The sequence below is a fragment of the Bos javanicus genome, chromosome 12 (assembly GCF_032452875.1).
Source record: "Bos javanicus breed banteng chromosome 12, ARS-OSU_banteng_1.0, whole genome shotgun sequence".
In the NCBI taxonomy this organism is placed as follows: domain Eukaryota; kingdom Metazoa; phylum Chordata; class Mammalia; order Artiodactyla; family Bovidae; genus Bos; species Bos javanicus.
Window position 1 is genome coordinate 56,261,228 of NC_083879.1, and position 20,169 is coordinate 56,281,396.

The window sequence follows — 20,169 nt, forward strand, 5'->3', positions numbered from 1 at the left end:
TCAAGTCAGTATACTTTTAATTTACATATCAGGAGAAAATTTTAATATAATGACAACTTCTCTTGTTAAAGCATTTTTATGTTTATATTTAAATTTTAATATGGTATCTTGTTGCTGTTGTTCAGTCACTATGTCCATCCTGTTTGACTCTTTGCAACCCCAAGGACTGTCCACTTTCCATGGAGGTTTCCTGGCAAGAATACTGGAGTGGGTTGTCATTTTCTTCACCAGGAAAGCTTCCTGACCGAGGGATCCAACTTGTGTTCCCTACAGTGGGAGGCGCTTCTTTACCTGGTCTTATTCAAAATGTACATAATGAAATTCAGAATCTACTCTCAAAATGCATTTCAGAATCTTCATATAACTACTGTGAATGTGAACTAGGATATCTTATTTTGAATTTTTGCCTTTAAAAGATTGTTAGAGGACAACTTTATAAATTACAGTAATTCCTTTGTATGAAAACTCAGGCTAATGAGAAGAATTTGGATAGTAAAACAGTTGAATTACACAATTGAGTTAGAAATGGCCACTTAGGCTTTTTAGCCTGTTCCTCTGAAAGCAGTAGAACCAATTTAATCAAACAGTGTGAAGAGAGTGACAGATGAAAAGCACATCAATCCCAGTAGATCTGGCATGACTTGAAAGACAAAATCTATCACAATGAATTAAAAGCACAATGTGAAAGGGAAACAGACAGACTTGATTTACATGTGTGCTTTATCAGAGCAAAGATAACGATTACAGAAGTCATCTACTCAAAGCACACTTGAGCTGTAGAGGAAGAGTGTCAGGCCAGCACAGCCCCCAAATGACAAAGCAACAGAAATCCCACATCGGACTTTCAGCCATTAGATGAATCATTCAGACTTTAGAACAATCTGCAAAATACTTAATGGAAAGTTTAGATACAGCACTTGAAAGTTACGATTTTTGGACTCGGTAACTTTTAATTGGAAAATACATTACTGAAGTGGACAAACTAGAGAAAGGACATATTAAATATGTCCAATTTAGCTATACTTTGAATCTTTGTAATATTAGTAAAGGACTACTAATTACTGTACATAGCATCTTATTTTTGGTCACCATACATTAAAAAAATCCCCAAAATAGTGTAAATGGATCCTTTCCTTTTCCCATACATTCTTTATTTTAAGCTCTGCTGCTACTGCTGCTAATTCGCTTCAGTCGTGTGTGACCCCATAGATGGCAGCCCACCAGGCTCCCCCGTCCCTGGGATTCTCCAGGCAAGAACACTGGAGTGAGTTGCCATTTCCTTCTCCAATGCATGAAAGTGAAAAGTGAAAGTGAAGTTGCTCAGTCATGTCTGACTCTTAGCGACCCCATGGACTGCAGCCTACCAGGCTCCCCCGTCCATGGGATTTTCCAGGCAAGTGTACTGGAGTGGGCTGCCACTGCCTTCTCCAGTATACATAATATAGAAAAGCTTGCACACTTTTAATATATGCATTTTAATAAGTTTGGTCATTGCATACATCCACAATGCCATCACCACCACCAAGGTAATAAAGGTACTCATCAACTTCAAAATATTTTGTGTGTGTGTGTGTGTGTTAAGAATTCTTGGCACGGGATCTATATTCTTACCATGATTTTAAGAGCACAATGCCGTATTAAGTTTAAACTCGATGTTTTACAGATCTTCAGAATTCATTCATCCTTATAACCACCAGTTTGTAACTATTGAGAAAAGGCTCTCCATAACGTCTCCCTTTATCCCTTAGCAATCATCATTTTATTCTGCTTTCTATGAGTCTGACTATTTAGATAGTTCAAATAAATAGAATCATGCAATATCTGTAGTTCTATGACAGACATTTCACTTAGCATAATGTCTTCCAGGTCTGTCTATGATGTCCTAAATGGTAGGATTTCTTTCCTTTAAAAACTGCTTAATATTTCATTATACGCATAGAGCACATTTTCTGTAGCCATTCATCTGTTGATGGACATATGGGTTGGTTTCTCATCTTGATTCCTGTGAATAATGCTGCAGTAAACATGAGAGTGCAGATCTCCCTTCAGAATTCTAATTTAAATTCTCCTGGTATATACTCAGCAGTGGCAATTCTGGATCATGTGGCAGTTGTACAAATTTTGAGGAAAACTCTGTACTGTTTATCATAAGAGGCTGTGCCATTTACATTCCCTCCCACGACATATAAGGGAGCAAATTTCTTTACATTTTCACTATCACCTGTCATTTTTAATAGCCATCTGTTATGAGGCACTATCTCACAGTGATTTTTTATTTGTCTTTATCTGATGATTAGTAGTGACAAACACCTTTTCATATATCTGTTGGCTATGTACATATATTCTTCAGTTAAATGTCTACTGAAATACTTTGCCTTTATTTGGGCTATTTGCTTTTGTTTTGGTGCTACTGAGTTGTAGAAGTTCTTTATATATTGAGTTATAGGTGTTTCTTATCCAATATATGCTTTACAAAGATTTTCTTCCATTCCTGAATTGTCTTTGCATTATATTGTTTCCTCTGTTGTGAAAATAAACTTACATTTCTGATAAATGGCTCAGGGAAGAATTCTAAAGGGAAGTAAAAAATCAAGACAGATGAAATGAAAACATAAGATACCAAAATGTATGGGATACAGCAAAAATGGCAAGAGGAACTTTTACAGTGATAAATGCCTACACTAAGAAAGAATTAAAATCTCAGATAACCTAACTTATACCTTAAGGAACTAGAAAAAGAACAAACTGAGTCCAAAGTTAGCAGAAGGAATGAAATTATTAGCAATAATAATGAAATTATTAACAGTAGAAATAAATGAAGTAGATACTAGAAAAATAGAAAGATAACAAGACTGAGTTGTTTCTTTGAAATGATAAAATTGTCAAGCCTTTAGCTACAGTAACCAAGAGAAAAAGACTGAAATTACAAATGAAACATAGGTTTTTGCAGTTGATTCAGCTGATGAAAAAGAAATAAAAGCATCTTAGAGACTACCATGAATAATTACAACAAATTTGACAACCCAAAAGAATTAGACGAACTTCTAGAAACCTACAACCACTTACTACGACTGAATCATGAAGAAACAGAAAACATGAACATGTCAGTAACAAATAAGGAAACTGAATCAGTAATCAAAATTATGCCAAAGGAAAGCTCAGGATGAATCCGGGTAAAGGGTTTTTCATTTACCCTTACTTTACTCTAAGGATGCTGATGGGTAAGTGATACATCCTTACTCTAGGATGTTGATGGGTAAGTGATATATGGTGCTAATTCTGCTCTATGAACAATGTGGTATTATCTAAGTGTGGAAGATCTTTTCACATATGAGTTTTTGGTATTTCCTGAATAATTATCAAGTTTAATTTTTGAACAGAGACACAAACCTTTTGATATTGGGCAAAGACAGACGTGAGTGTCTACTGTAAAATCTTAATCATGGGTCTGATTCTCAACTTTATTTTTGCCACTTTATTCGCTGGTAGCTCAGACAGTAAAGAGTCTGCCTGCAATGCGGGAGACCTGGGTTCAACTCCTGGGTCAGGAAGATGCCCTGGAGAAGGCAATGGCCTCCCACTCCAGTACTCTTGCCTGGAAAATCCCATGGATGGAGGAGCCTGGCAGGCAACAGTCCATGGGGTCATAAAGAGACAGACACAACTGAGCGACTTCACTTTCACTTTCATTGTTATAATAGGTTAATAAGTAAAGTACATTAAAGAATAGATTTGCAAAGTCTGATATTATATCAATTGTAAATAATAAACTAACAAAAAGTTTCTATGCTTCCAAAACACTTCCAGCATCATTAGTTATTTCTAGAAAGTAAATTATGTGGGATTGATTTCCTTAAAGACAGAATAAAGAGTCAGAATGCAACATTTCACTATTGACGAAGGATCAAGCTGAGAGGAAACAAAATCTTCCCTTTGAAAAGTCACTTATAAAACAGTATAATGTAGACTAAAGCCTCTTTGACTTTAACAGAATAGGACATTAGAGATAAATTTTTAGGAAACGATATATCACAACAAATGCAAGGGGAAAGAATCAAAATACAAGACATTCAGATATGGCTAAAGAATGAAACACTTGAAAGAAACACCTTTAGAATGTTTTTCTTGCTTTATAAATGGAAATTTTTTTCAAAGTAAAATTTGAAATTTTACTTCAACAAAACAGCATACTGCTCAACTTTAAAAGTTCAAAGACTTTAGAGAAATGTGAAAGTTTATCTTTTTATTCTCTTCAAATATTGTATAGGCAGGATAACAATAAACAAAATTTAAAGAAAAATAAAATTTTTGTTATCTACCAAAACTCACAACATTCAGTATTATTCTCTAAACTATGTATTCAAAGTTAGTATCAGTTAAGAGAAATCTTACTGTTTTTTTTTCCTTTCTTGAGAATATAGTTCACAAAATGATCAGCCAACACTGAATCTAAAAATAATCAATTTGTTCAATCATTTTTCTGCCTATTAATGCTGTCATAACTGTACTTCATATGTTATTTTGAATCTTGGAGGAGAATCAGATTTTATAACTATTTGTCATATTTTTTTCACATTCGGATGTTATTCAAAATAGTCCCCTCACCCCACACATAAACACACAGAATTCCTTCAAGGAATAAGCTCTTGGAAAGACAATTGCAAAGATATACCTGGTGAGGAGACATACAAGGGACTTTAAAATTAAATGCTTTTGAATATCAGAAACTTATGCTAGAAAAATGTTACTACCAAATTAAAATTTTGGATTATAAATGTATATTGAGAGATAATATTTTATATAAATATTAGCATAGCTTCTAAGCATGAATTAAGATCAGAGTACCAAAAGTAGTATCATTGCTAGTGTTGTCTTTAAACTTCATATGCCGCTGCTGCTGCTAAGTCGCTTCAGTCGTGTCCGACTCTGTGCAACCCCATAGATGGCAGCCCACCAGGCTCCCCTTCCCTGGGATTCTCCAGGCAAGAGTACTGGAGTGGGTTGCCATTGCCTTCTCCAAACTTCATATGAGAACATGTCTTTGTAAAACTGAAACTTCTAAGGCCAGATACAATCATTAGACATTTAAAATTTGGCAAAAAAAGGAAATTCCTGTAGTTAGTGTTTGGAGGAACTCAGCATGAGTTTCCCAGGATTATATCCCTAAAATGAATTTAAAAATACCTGAAAAGAGAGTTGGTGTAGATTCTGAAAGTTATATTTTTAAATCATTGTGACAGTTGACATAAGTAACAGGAAAAGTTCCAAGGCATCAAAATGAATGACAATGGAATCTGGAAAAGCAGGGTGCAGAATAAGAAGGCAAAAATAAGAGAATAGAGTGAAAAATCTACACATGATCTTGCTTTCCCATCTCACGTGCAGACTGAATAAAAAAGGTACATTACTACTAGAAAGTTAGGGGACCTTGCAATTTCATCCATGATAAATGTGAAAGCCATGAAAAAAACAGTCATTGTCAAAGGCTGCTTTCGTTTTCAGATCCACTTGCTTCATGAAATATGTGTGGAGATTTATGCCAAGGAAATATTAGTGTCACAAGAGTCTCCCCGTAAAGATGAATCTGACATGCATAGAGACATGAGTGAAGTTTAACAGGGAGTGCTCTCAGGACCCATACTAGGGGACAGGAGGAAGAAAGTAGAACTGAGGAGATGGCAATGATGAGCTGAAGTTTAGTTACAAAGGTCTGAGCTAATTCGCTAATGATTCTGGATCACATATCTTCACACCTCATCATTATCGAGTTTAAGCTGGGGGCTCTCCCAGGAAGAGGTGGGTGACTTCTGAGCTGTGCCTTTATCTGAGAAAAGAGGGAGAGAGACTTAGTTGAGACTGCTGGTTGCTAATACCTGCATTAGCTGGTAAACTAAAGCCTGAGTTCTGCAGACAAATCTGGACAACACATGACATAATCCACTACAACCCACCTTTATTTCAACAATTTTAGTAGTCTCAGTGAGATTAACTAAAATCTACTGTGATTGTACCCAAACCTCATTGTCCCTCATGTGAATTATATTTCTTTAAGTTTCCCATAGTCTAATGCCAAGAACACTTTCCAATAAAGTTCATGCATGCAAATCTCAACAACTCTGAGTCTGATTTCTGTGAAATTCAACCCATGATTTGCATTTGCAACAGCATTCAGTAATCTGCTTGGCAAATTTATACTTTAAAAACCCTCAATTCTGGGCTCAGAGATTCTAATTCCTAGAAGAGAAATTCTTCCACCAGGTGCTATAGGAGGAGTTCCATTCATCCTCAAATGAAGACTGTTCCCTGTCCATATATTTCAATTTTCTTGTTCCAAGATAGCAGTTGTCAGGAGAGAAGTCATTCACCATTCAGGGAGAATTAATCCTGATCATTGGAATGAGGTGCACTGTGCCATAATGGTTATCAGGGAATATGTATAGCACCCAAGAGATCACTTGGCGAATCTTTAAGTCCCCATTCTAATTCTGATGGTAAATTAACAAGCACAGCATTGGGACCCAAATGACCATGGTATATAGAGCTAAGATCACTCAGGAATGAGGATCTGGGTCACCCCACCAAGCAAGTCACCTCTTCATCAGAAGAGTCTAGAATGGGTGATAGAAAAAGAACTTCATGAGAATCTGTTGTGACTATGAGAGCATATGGAGGAGAGGGACTCTCATTTATTTCTATCATCATTTTTATAAATGTGCCCTACAAAAGAGGATTAGAAGTTTTAAAGTTAATAGATTTAAATTTAAATAAAATAAAATTTAAAAAAAAAGGAAATAAAACTGAAAAAAAATTAAAGTTAATAGACTGAGATATGAGCCATAATGCAACCATTGTATAAGGGCAAGATTAATAAAAAGGATATAGATCTTTTAGGTAGGAAGTTAGGCATGAGCAAGGAGGGGTAACCTAGCCAAAAAGGATGCAAGTTGATCTCTAAACCCTATCCCAGACAACCCAGGAGAGCTCAGAGATATGCTACAAAATAACTACAGATACTTTTCCAACTCCTGCCCATGCACCCTAGGCACACAGTGGATACAAACTAACTAAAGGGCCTTCCTCAAGTAACCTTCCCTAGAACCTTAGGTGGCAAGGAGCCCATGAAGAGTTCATAAATATTCTATACATATATGCATCTGATTATAACAGACTGAATTATGGGAAGACATGCACAACAGAGCCTGTTGTTACATAACTTCTAACTGTCAATTCCCCTTCCAAATTCTAATCCAGGTGACCTCAGAAAACCAAGAAGTCAGTTAATATATCTGATTTGCAAATATAAACCCCAAAGAAAAGGCCTGGAGCAGAAGAAAACTGTTAGCTAGGAAACAGGAACTAGGTTGGAGGAGATATCTTTAGGTTTTCTCTTCTATTAGATAATGACTATCTAAGTTGTTACTGAGAAAGAGCAGCAACAACAACAAAAAAACCGGTATCAAATTCAGCTGAGTTACAGTCATCAAGACAGGATGGTATGGCATAAAGACAGAAACATGGATCAGTGGAACAAAACAGAAAGCCCAGAGAGGCAAAAATATACAATGGAGAAAAGGCCATCTCTTTAACAAGTGGTGTTGGGAAAACTGGTCAACCACATATAAAAGAATGAAATTCGAACACTTTCAAACACCATACTCAAAAATAAACTCAAAATAGATTAAAGATCTAAATGTAAGACCAGAAACTATAAAACTCTTAGAGGAAAACATTAAGCAGAACACTCTGACCCACCTCCTAGAGTAATGGAAATGAAAACAAAAATAAACAAGTGGGGCCTAATTAAACTTAAAAGCTTTTACATAAGAAAGGAAACTATAAGCAAGGTGAAAAGGCGGCCTTCAGAATGGGATAAAATAATAGCAAAAGAGACAACTGACAGAGAATTAATCTCCAAAATACATAAGCAGCTCATGCAGCTCAATACTAGAAAAACAACCCAATCAAAAAGTAAGCCAAAGAACTAAACAGACATTTCTGCAAAGAAGACATACAGATGGCTAATAAACAAATGAAAAGATGCTCAATATCACTCATTATCAGAGAAATGCAAATCAAAACCACCATGAGGTATTATCTCACGCCAGTCAGAATGGCCATCAAAATTCTAGAAACAATAAATGCAGAAGAGGGTGTGGAGAAAGGGAACCCTCTTACACTGTTGGTGGGAATGCAAACTGGAACAGCCACTATGGAGAACAGTGTGGAGATTCCTTAAAAAACTGGAAATAGAACTGCCATATGACCCAGCAATCCCATTGCTGGGCATACACACCAAGGAAACCAGAACTGAAAGAGACACGTGTACCCCAGTGTTCATTGCAGCAATGTTTATAATAGCCAGGACATGGGAGCAACCTAGATATCCATAGACAATGGGTAAGGAAGTTGTGGTATATATACACAATGGAATATTATTCAGCTATAAAAAAGAACATATTGAGTCAGTTCTAATGAGGTGGATGAAACTGAAACCTATTATACAGAGTGAAGTCAGAAAGAGAAACACCAATACAGTATATTAACACATATATATGGAATTTAGAAAGATGGTAAAGACAATCCTATATCCAAGGCAGCAAAAGACACAGATGTAAAGAACAGATTTTTGGACTATGTGGGAGAAGGCAAGAGTGGGATGATTTGAGAGAATAGCATTGAAACATGTATATTACCATATGTAAAATAGATGACCAATGCAAGTTGGATGCATGAAACAGGGGACTCAAAGCTGGTGCTCTGGTACAACCCAGATGGACGGGGTGGGGAGGGAGGTGGGAGGGGTTTCAGGATAGGAGACACATGTGTACTCATGGGTGACTCATGTTGATGTATGGCAAAAACCATCACAATATTGTAAAGAAATTATTCTCCAATTGAAATAAATTAATTTAAAAAATCAGCTGAGTTATATTAAAATGTTGCTAGCATTTTGCAAGGAAAGGGACAAGATGACTAAGTAAGAGATAATGATTAGCCCATTCTTCTTTTCCCTATTCTCACTCTTTATCCAGAGAACTGCTGCTGCTACTGCTAAGTCACTTCAGTCGTGTCCGACTCTGTGCGACCCCATAGATGGCAACCCACCAGGTTCCCCCGTCCCTGGGATTCTCCAGGCAAGAACACTGGAGTGGGTTGCCATTTCCTTCTCCAATGCATGAAAGTGAAAAGTGAAAGTGAAGTCGCTCAGTCGTATCCAACTATTCGAGACCCCATGGACTGCAGCCTACCAGGCTCCTCCATCCATGGGATTTCCCAGGCAAGAGTACTGGAGTGGGTGCCATTGCCTTCTCCTATCCAGCGAACTAGATTAATAGAATTGAAATTGTTGCTGTTCAGTCACTTAGTCATGTCCAACTCTTTGCAACCCCATGCACTGTAACTGGCAGATTCCTCTGTCTTCCACTATCTCCCAGAGGACAGAGTTGAAACAGAGAGTTCTTAAACAGAATGTTCTGGATCAAATATTCCTCATCAATTCTAAGACTTTAATACCAAATTCTCTGTTCTCAGGAGGCTTTTTCATCATCATCTAAGCACATTAAATGTCATGCATGGTGAAATCTGAGGCTTCCCAAGTGGCACGGGTAGTAAAGAATCTGCCTGCCAACGTGGAAGACACAGGAGAAATGGGTTCGGTCCCTGGGTCGGGAAGATCCTCTGGAGGAGGAAATAGCAGTATTTCCTACACCAGTATTCCATGGATTGAAGAACCTGGAAGGCTACAGTCCATGGGGTCGCAAAGAGTTGGACATGACTCAGTAACTGAACACACACACATGGTGGGATCTAAGTATCTCTCCCAAATAGAATTCAGCATCCAAGCTATTTCATAACTCCAGGAGAATATTACAGCCATGAGGGACCACGAGACATGAGAAATTCAACCATAATTGAAAACAATAACAGACTTCTGGTTTCTAGTACAACATGTAAAGTGCTTGAAAGTTGTCATCCTCAGCCAGAAAAAAGCTGCACAAACTGAAAATTGACAACTCTTTTTTGTATCTATCAGAGAACTGAGGTCAGGAGTCAAACTATCAATACCACATCAAAAATAGAAAAAGTAGGTAAACACAGAGAATCAAAGGTATCTGGGAACCAAAACTTCTGCCCTTGGAGCCAGCAACTGACAGAAATCATTAATGAGTAATTAACTGATGAGGGCTGAGACTGAGAGATTAAAAGCTCTCTGGGGTACAGTCTTAAGGAGACCCGCCAAACCTCTGTTTACTTCCTGCAGTTTCACCTCTCAGAGTAACTATTTGGAAAAAATGCCTCCTGCTTCTGGCACAGGAAGAAGAAATGTAATCATTTGAAAATTCTTCTATAGCAGCCTAGTCTCCTAAACAAAGTTCTGTTCCCAGGGGAAACTTAATATTTTACTAATGTCTAACCAACTTGGATTTTATCAGAGCATGGCCCACCTGGGGGTAGGGAAATTTAACGCCTATCTCCATCCTTTACTAGCCTTCCTTTCTCACATAGAAGTGAGTGGCAGGGGGAAGCTGAGAAGTACTCATGGAGGTAGAGCTCAAGCAGATAGACCCCCTCAAACATGGAAACTTAAATATAGAATTATAGACACTTTTACTCCTGCCCCACCTCACCACTACATCAACTGTGGTTTTGTGTAATAACAGAAATTGCCGGTGAAAGAACTGAAGGGCTCAGATGTTATTTAAGAAATAGTCTCTGGAGAAACACAACAGGGGAGACAAAAATGAGAACTCTATAAAGATCTCAGCCTCTGATACTGCATCGAGAGAGAACAGCAAACAGTCTGACTCCTGGTCTAACTTATCCCATGAGGTCAGTATTATGCTAATTCCAAAATAAGAGATATATTACAAGAAAGGAAAATTACAGACCAACAAGCTCTCATGAACATAGACACAAGAATCCTCATCCAAATAGAAACATTATACACCATGACTATGTAGAGTTTAATTTCAAGTACATAAATTAGTTTAACATCATTACTGCATATTTTTATTTCTAGCATTCTCTTTTAATTCTTTGAATTTCCATTTCTCTGCTTACATTACCCATTTGTTCCTGCATCTTGTACACTTTTTCCATGAGAGCCTTTAACAAGTTGATTATGGTTTTTAACTATAGATTATAGATTCCTGGTCTGATAATTCTCAAATTTCTGCTGTATTTGAATCTAGTTCTGATGCACGCTTTATGTCTTCAAACAGTGCTTTTTTGTCTTAGTATGTCTTGTAATTTTTGCTGAATGCTGGAATATATTGGGTAAACAGAACAGAGGTAAATGGGTCTTTATTGTGGGTTTTTGTGTTTACCTGGCTAGGAGTTAGGCTGTATTTACTGTTTGCTATAATTGTAGATGTCACAGACTAAACCGTTCTCTGATGTACCTGTTTTGGCTGTTTTTTTCTGTTTCTGAGTTTCCCTGAAATTTCTCCTTAAGGTTTGAGACAAAAGTTTTGTTGTATTTTTCTCCTAGTATATAGGACCACTACTGATATGCTTTACAGCTCTTTAATTAGGTCTTAGTCTTTCTTAGTGAGCCTAAGCCCTGGACTGTGACCTTCATAACTGTTTCCCAGTTTATCTGTTCTCTTCCTCCCTTAGGTGTTATAGGAAAGCAAGCAGGTGATGTGGGTGAGTATTTTCTTCTCCCACATGTGGAGAGCTAAAGGGGACTAGAGTTATCAACTTCTCTCCTCCCAGATCAGTTAGACAACAAACCCCCATAAGAAAAGTTGAAAGTGAAAGTGAAGTGACTCAGTCATTTCCCACTCTTTGCCACTGCATGGATTGTAACCTACCAGGCTCCTCCATCCATGGGATTTTCCAGACAAGAATACTGAGTGGGGTGCCATTTCCCTGTTAGGGTCTGGTCAAATAGTGCCCTTGAGGGTTGTCTTGAAGAAAGGAGAAAATGCTCTGGAGGCATTTTATTTATTGGCTATATTCCTTGTGTTGTACAATATATTCTTGTAATTTATTTATTTTACTTGGCCTTGCTGCATGGCTTTTGGGATCTTATTTCCCCGAGCAGGGATCAAATCTGTGACTCCTGATGTGGAAGTGTGGCATCTTAACCACTGGAGTGCCAGGGAGGCCCCCTGAATGCAATTTAAATGGCTGCTTTTTCCCTCCCCCTTGCCAAAAGAATATGAACTTTCTCCAATCTTCACTCTTGTAACCTGGTAGTCCTCCCATTCATAAGATGTAAACCTTATCAAAGTATAGGGGGCCCCCTGAGACTAGCCCCACCTATGGAATTTTAACTCTCACACTTGTCTGCACTAAGTCACCAGCAGTATGACAATTATTATTATTTTTTCTACCCAGCTGTTGGTCTTTCTAATTTTTCAGGCAGCAATTTTTCCCGTCTCCTCAATTCTCTGAGGAATCTAAGAACAATTGTTGATTTTCAGCTTGTTTAGCTTTTTTCTGGTCATGTGGATAGGGTGTAAGGATTTTAAGCCTCTTAACATGTTGGACCAGATCAGAAACTGGAAGTCATATCATTTTTATTTAGAGATTTATAGAAAGTAAAATGTAAATTAGAGTTATATTTGAATTAATGATTGATAATTTTTCCAACAGAAGATACTCATTTTAAAACGTTCAGTGACAATCATAACTACACACAAACACAAAAATACACTGTAGAAAAATCCCCTATCACAATTAAATGAGATTTAAGAATATCAATGACAGACTTAAAATACAAAACTCTTTCAAAAACTGAAAAACTGCAAGCACTTGCAAAGAAATGAGAACTATATAAATATCACATTTTTAGGAGCAAACCAAGATGTACAAAGATAATGAGTAATAGAGTAAAGGTGTTGCAGAAAAACAACTTAGAGCATATAATTTTAATGCCAGCTAAAATATCATCTAAATGCCAAGAAAATAAACATACTCTCAGGCAACCATAGGTAATGTATCAGAGAACTTCTCAGGAAACACCTTCAGAGAAGTACTGCATCAATATGAGGAATGAATTAACAAAAACTAAGTATGAGTCACATTTAAGTAAATAACAGTAAATGTCATAGCTGCCCAAACAAACCACTATTAAAAACAAAATGCAATATTAAACATATATACAAAGTCACACTGAAATGGCAAGAAATTATGAAAAATAGAGGCTGATGTGGTCCTTTCAAGGAAAATATAAAATACCTTTAAAAATACACACACACACACACACACATAAAATATGCATAGATAAGGCTCTCCCTTGTTTATGTTTCATAGCAAAAGCCTGTAGCCAGAAGAGCTTCAGGAATATTTCAACTGATCACAAATTGAGGGACCCAGAGAAGCTTTTCTATGGGGTTATAGCAGATCCCCAGAACTTATCCTCAAAGAACATTATCCAAAGCCAAAAAGAGACGAGTTGCCATTTGATACCTATTTAGGAACATTTTCCCTAACACCAACTCCATCTCTACATTAGTCAAGAGTGTTTACCATGGACAAATCTAAAACAATTGCTGTCAAAGAGAATGGAATTACCATGACTGCTAATCAATATTCAATCAACATTCTGTTCTTAGACTTGGGATAGGATCCATGAAATCCAAATAACTGAACAAAATTAAATGTGCCATGTACTGAGCGTGTTTATCTCAACAAATAGATTGGAACCATCCGGGTATGTGTGCCACAACTAGAGAATCGGCATGATGCAGACCCCATATGCCATGTGTCAACACAACAAAATAAATAAATATTTTTAAGAAGAAAATAACCACCAAAAAGACTTTTTTTTTTCCTCTTAAACTATATGAGAAATTTTTCTAGGCAAAAAAAGTAAACACATACTGATGTTAATTTCTGTAACCAGCAATTCCAGTAATGAACATGCTTCCTTCATTGCAGAATGGCTCAGTCACTGCCCATCCCCAGTTGCTGCTGCTGCTGCTCCTGCTAAGGTGCTTCAGTCGTGTCTGACTCTTAGCGACCCCATGGACTGCAGCCCCCCAGGCTCTTCCGTCCATGGGATTTTCCAGGCAAGAGTATTGGAGTGGGGTGCCATTGCCTTCTCCGTGTCCCCTACTAATTCCTCACAAATATACAGAAGGCAGAGTGACAGGGAAGTGGAAGGTCTCCCTCCCTCCAGCACCACCATGTGCCTGAATTACGCGCATGGCATTATGAGATGAGAGTGTAAGAAGCCCAGTCCAATCCTCTACCCCTTGCCTCTAGGTTTCCCCAATAAACCATTCTCACACTGCACCAGGTGTCATTAGCAATGTCAGCCCTGTCCCCTGACCCAGCCTACAGATTATTTCATACCAACGTGAGGATGACCAACAGTAAAGGAAACAAGTCTTGTTTTGCATTATGACTTCAAACAGTAGGAACTGATAGACACAAAGTAAAATAATCAACAAAGATTAAAATTCAAGATGTCATTTATTTGTAATTTAAATACTAGAAAATAGTCTATTAAACCTTAAATTCACCCTTCGGTCATAGGAGCAGAATATTTAATCAAAAGAAGACTATGTAGTATATTTTAAATACTTTGATGTCACTCTTTGTAAAATGTAAATGTCTAAATATACCACTGTAAATCATCTCCTACAAGATGAATAAATTGGGACTTTAATGGACAGGATAAGGGCTGCTGCTGCTGCTAAGTCACTTCAGTCGTGTCCGACTCTGTGCGACCCCATAGACGGCAGCGCACCAGGCTCCCCCATCCCTGGGATTCTCCAGGCAAGAACACTGGAGTGGGTTGCCATTTCCTTCTCCAATGCTTGAAAGTGAAAAGTGAAAGTGAAGTCGCTCAGTCGTGTCTGACTCCTAGAGACCCCATGGACTGCAGACCACCAGGCTCCTCCATCCATGGGATTTTCCAGGTAAGAGTACTGGAGTGGGGTGCCATTGCCTTCTCCAGGATAAGGGCTAGGTAAATACTATTTTCACATGTTTTTTCCATTGGCAGCAATAAAGGGAAATGCCAGTCAACATTTTATTTTCATTTTCTAAAATGTTAATGTAGTTCTTAAGAATCTGTCATAAATTTTATGGCAAAAATAATATGACAAAATACCAAGAGAAAAATATATTTTACTGAAAAGGGGAAAAAAAAATATAGTTTGATAACTGTGTTTCCAAGCCTTCACACTAGTAGGAAGACAGTAAAGCAGTAAGATTAAAATTATGCATTCTGAGTAAACTCTTATATTTCAGTTGAACTTATACTGCTTTAATGACTGTGCAGCTTTGGACAAGTTATTTAAAATCAGAATCTCTAAGAATCACATAATAAAGGTAATAAAAATATCTAATCATTGAGTGTATACCCCATCCCAAGAAAGATCCTTTCAAGTACATTACAATTATCATCACACCCATATTATATATAAGGAAGCTGAAACACCAAAGAATTTAAAAATTTGTCTAAGATCACACAAGTTTTAAATAGCAAAGCTGCAACTCAATCTCAACCAGTTTGACTTCAAAGTCTAGGCTCTAATCCACAACTATATTGCCTTTTCATAAGATGTAGTAAGATTATTGGGAAAATTAAATAAGGTAATGCATCTAAATTGAATGCAGTAATTTCTCAGTGAACTTTAGCTTGCACATTTTTTTTTAACAATTAGAATTCTATATTACTAATATATCACTTTTGCTTTAATGGCGTGCTCACTGAAATACTGATTCCATACTCACAATATCTCTAAGATAAATACTTAACATTATAAACATCCCTAACAAAACTGAGCCTGTTGCTGTGACTTTTATGTTACTCTGGATTCTCCTAGAGCAAGGTGCCAAATATGCTTTTCTCAAGGTTGAACTCATTACGAGCAGGAAATAGGATGGGAGAGAAAGGTAAAGGTGTGAGCTACTCAGGTGGCAAACAGACCAGGCCTCTGATGGATTGAATATGAAATTAAGGAAGACTGAGGAGTTTAGGAGGGACAGGACACCCAGAATGAGCATCAGGCTTCTGAGCTGGGCAACTGGATTGTGGGTACAAATAGTTTATAATGATGAGCCTTTCAGCTATCTTGAATATTTTTGTTACCATTGACTAGATAAGGGGAAATAGTGTGGCACTTGCAAGATTGAATTGTTTGAAGCTCTGGAAGAAAAATGTAATCTTAGAACCAACATATAAGTTATAGGACACTTTAACTAGACCAGAAACTGATATCACTCTGAGTCTCCAAACCAGACAAAGGCTCTTTTTCACAGAATATTTAAGAGCAACAATTATCCCGATGTACGTGCTCAGAAGCTAGAAAAGGGATGTGGGTTCAATTTTAACTGTCTCCAAACTGTGAAGTATAGACATACTTACACAGTGGGATTCTGGCAGAGTGACACAATTCAGGTGATAAAGAGAAAAACAAACAAACAAAAATCTGCATAATAGAAAAAGAATAATAAATAGCACAGACTTAGGTTTATGCCCAGGAGGTAAGCAAACTAAGACACTAATCTCTAAGAGTACACTATAATCTCTAATAGAGTACACTATAGATCAGTGACAGGGATGTGTAAGGCATTTTTAAGATTCTGGAAATTTTATTACTTTTTCACATGTAATTTTTTTCATGGGTTGTCAATTTTCTTTCATAAGTAGCAGTAAAACTCTGAAATAATTGCATGCCAACTTACTGCTTCGTTAGAAAAATCAGTGAGGTATATTTAGGAAGTTTTCCTTCTCCAAAGACAATTTTTGAGGTGAGGAAAGTCTTACAGGATAAAACAAACATTGTAAAGATGATATTTTAAAAGATAGTTTCTTTGTTTTTGTTCCTTTAGACTCTAGGATGAAATAGGATCACAAAGTATAAAATGAATATATGTTTTTCTTTCCACAATCTGCTTTCACACCCATTTTTCTTTGGTGTGAGATTTTTATTCTTTTAATATAGAACTGATTAGGTGTGAATTCCAGCCTGATAGTTGTGTATTCACCTTCCATAAGAGTTTCTATGTGGCAACAGAAAGTATTTGTTTTGGCCTAAGGGCTTTCTAAGTGTTATAAAGGCTTAGAAAAACAAGTTTTCCTGCAAATCTGAGGGTTTTTTTTTTTTTTTTCTTATTGTTTCCCTCAGCCAAATAGTACCCTAACAAACTTTAAAATACCACCAGAGCTATTTTGTAAGCTTTCCCTGCTTCCATGGTGACAAAAGGGGAGGAAGGGAAGAAGCGAGAGAGAACAAAAAGAAGACCACAGACCACATCAACATTTTTTTTCCTATTTCCAAATACATACCTATAGCTTGTACTTAAAAATATATGCTTACGCTTATATGCAGGAAGGGGCACATGTATTACTTTCATACTGACACATAATAAATTATCATATAAGTACAGCTTAAAGTAATATAATCTCACATTGTCTATGGGTCTGGGCTGGACACAGCCTACCTGGGTCCTCTGCTGATGGCAGCTGGCCTGCGTTCTCATCCAGAGACTAGAAGAAGCCTCACTCAAGATTATTTAGGTGATTGGCAGACTTTTTTCTTGATTGAGGGATTTGGATTTTTGCTAGATATTTGTTAAAAGCTGCCCTATTATCCTGGAAGCCAGTCTCAATTTCTAGAGCCAACCCAGGGTTCCAAACCCAGTGGGCCTTTCTAACACTGTGGCTTCAATAAATGAGTCAGAAGGCAGGGCCTCTGCGGTCTGTGGTCGGCTGGAGCCCTGACCTCTCTATAAATTTTAACTTATTAAGCCAGGTTCATGTAGAGTCATAGTTTTCTGATTAACTCAAATCATTTGAGTTGGAACATTAATTATATCTAAAATATCCTTTCATTTTTGCTTTCATTCTTCACCCGCCTGGCTCCAGATGAATATATGAAGCTCCCAACCTCTCCAAAGTTTGAATCATGTATCCATGTTTAAGCTGAACTATATTTTGTTAAACTAGTTGTTACTGACCGAGGTCCATCCTACCTGATGCGTAGCAAGTCAAAATGAGGCTATGTCCAGGTTTGCAGCCAAGAGGTGGTTTATTTTCAAGGCAGCCAAGCCATGAGACAGGAGAACAAATCTCAATTATTCCTCGCCACAGAAGGCAAGGCATTCAGGGTATCACAGAGAAAGAATAAAGAAGCAGGGCTCTGCAAGGAGGCCTGGGGAGCATGGAGAAAAGTGGAAAAACGTGGGTAATCACTGTTCTGCGCAGGCGCAGGCCCAATAATTGAGCTACAGGACTCTGCTGGTTCAAAAGGTCAAAGCGAGCAGATGTCAGCATGTGTGCTGTTGAAGGGTCAGTGGTCGCATTCTAGGTACCTGCTTAGCTGCAACCAGGCACAGCCTGACTCCCAGTCCTGGGGAAACAGCTCGTTGTTGAGGCCAGTTGCTGCTTGGTGGAATGAGAGTCTTCAGTGGCAATAATTAAAACAACCTTGACAGGTAAAAGCTATTATAGATGAAACAGATTTAGCTAATGATTACCCATGTTTTCATAGTCATGTTTTAAAACCATGTTTTGTCATATATATATGTATGTAATATATATATATGAAAAGTGATAAGTTAGAAGTAAATCAATCAAACTGATTTCAGCACCATCTGGGATTCCCATAGGAAACTTGAAATTAGTATGAGTCAAATTTTCTTGCTTTGAAAACTGATTCCCTTTTTGCAGTTTTCTTTTCTCTCTCTCTCATGTTTTTGGGAGGGGGTCTTCACTTGCAGCATATGGGATCTTGGTTCCCCAGCCAGGGATTGAACTCATATCCTTTGCATTGGAATTGCCAGGTCTTAACCAGTGGACTGCCAGGGAGGACCCCATTTGCCATTTTCTACATTAGTTAATGGTACTAATATCCTTCAGAAACTCAGAGTTACTCTATATTGAGTGGATCACTGTGCAGTTATAACCTTAATCTCCTTCTAAGTAAATCGTTCTGAAATATCAGCTTGTGTGGGCTTGTTAAACAGAGTTTGGTGAACTGTGCTCTCAGTTCCTGACTGAGTAGGTTTCGAGGGGGCTTAAAGATTTCCATTTGTCAAATTTCCAAGTGATGCCAGTGGTGCTGGTACTGCAGCCAGTACCTCAGATCCCTCTGTATTGCCCTGGTCCAAGAGAGTCCTTCTGCCCAAGTTGCTTCACTAACTGTCACAGTCACATGAATTCTTGGATTAATTTCTACTCATTGTAACCTAAAGTGTCTCTCTCAGCTTTACTCGCCTGGCCCTAACCACATAGCAAGTCTTTCTCTGGACTCACTCAGGCACACACACAGTCTGTACCAGCCTGCACAGCACCTGCAGGCTTGAAAATAAGCAGAAGGAGTTAAGCAATACAGCCAGGGCTGGTAGCATGCAAGCTTATCCAATTCCCAATTCTAAAATGCTCTTTTAGTATTAAAACAATGATAGGGCCAGAAATTAAAATAACACCAAGTGATGAAATACCATAACAAAAGCTAAAGTCATGCCAGGACTAAATAGGGATTTTTCAGGGAGAGGGAACAGCTCAGGGAAATGCCTAAAACAGGCATATGTCAGAGGTTAGTTTAATTAGAACCACAGAAGAGATGATGAGTGGTAAGCAAGGGCCAGGGAGGAAATGCAGAATGGAAAAGAGATGGTAGAGGAACTTGTCTGTTAAAATAACTTTGGTTTTTAACTCTGAATGCTACAGGGAATGATGATGGTGTTTTCTGCAGAAGAGTTATACAACCTGCCTTCTTTTCAAAAGATCTTTCAGAATGTGAAGATGACTGGGGATGCTTATTAAGGGATGAACACATTTGCTTCTTTTATGAGTAAAGGGAATGCTTAATAAGATAGTGGTTAGTAAGCATGCACTCCAGCCAGGAGAACTTATTATGATGATTTCGTTAGCCAGTATCGTTAGCTAATTACAACTGAATATTTCCTTTTCTGTTACTGGGATTTAAACTGACAGATAGGTTAGAGTTGAGTTTGTGAGTCAGAACAACCTCAGTGCTGAAGGAATTGCAGCACTCTGCAAAAATTATGGACTGTTGAAATGGGGTCTTTCTCTCTTGGGTTATTCTCTTCTTAGTGCAATACTATACATTGTGCACATGTTCAAGACCCCTGTAGTCCCTTTCTTATTCCTCAGGTTCTCCCAGTTATGTTGCAGGAAGGGGGACCCCTTCCAGGACCCAAAAATGGGCTCTTGTCTAACACTTAGAAATGAATTAT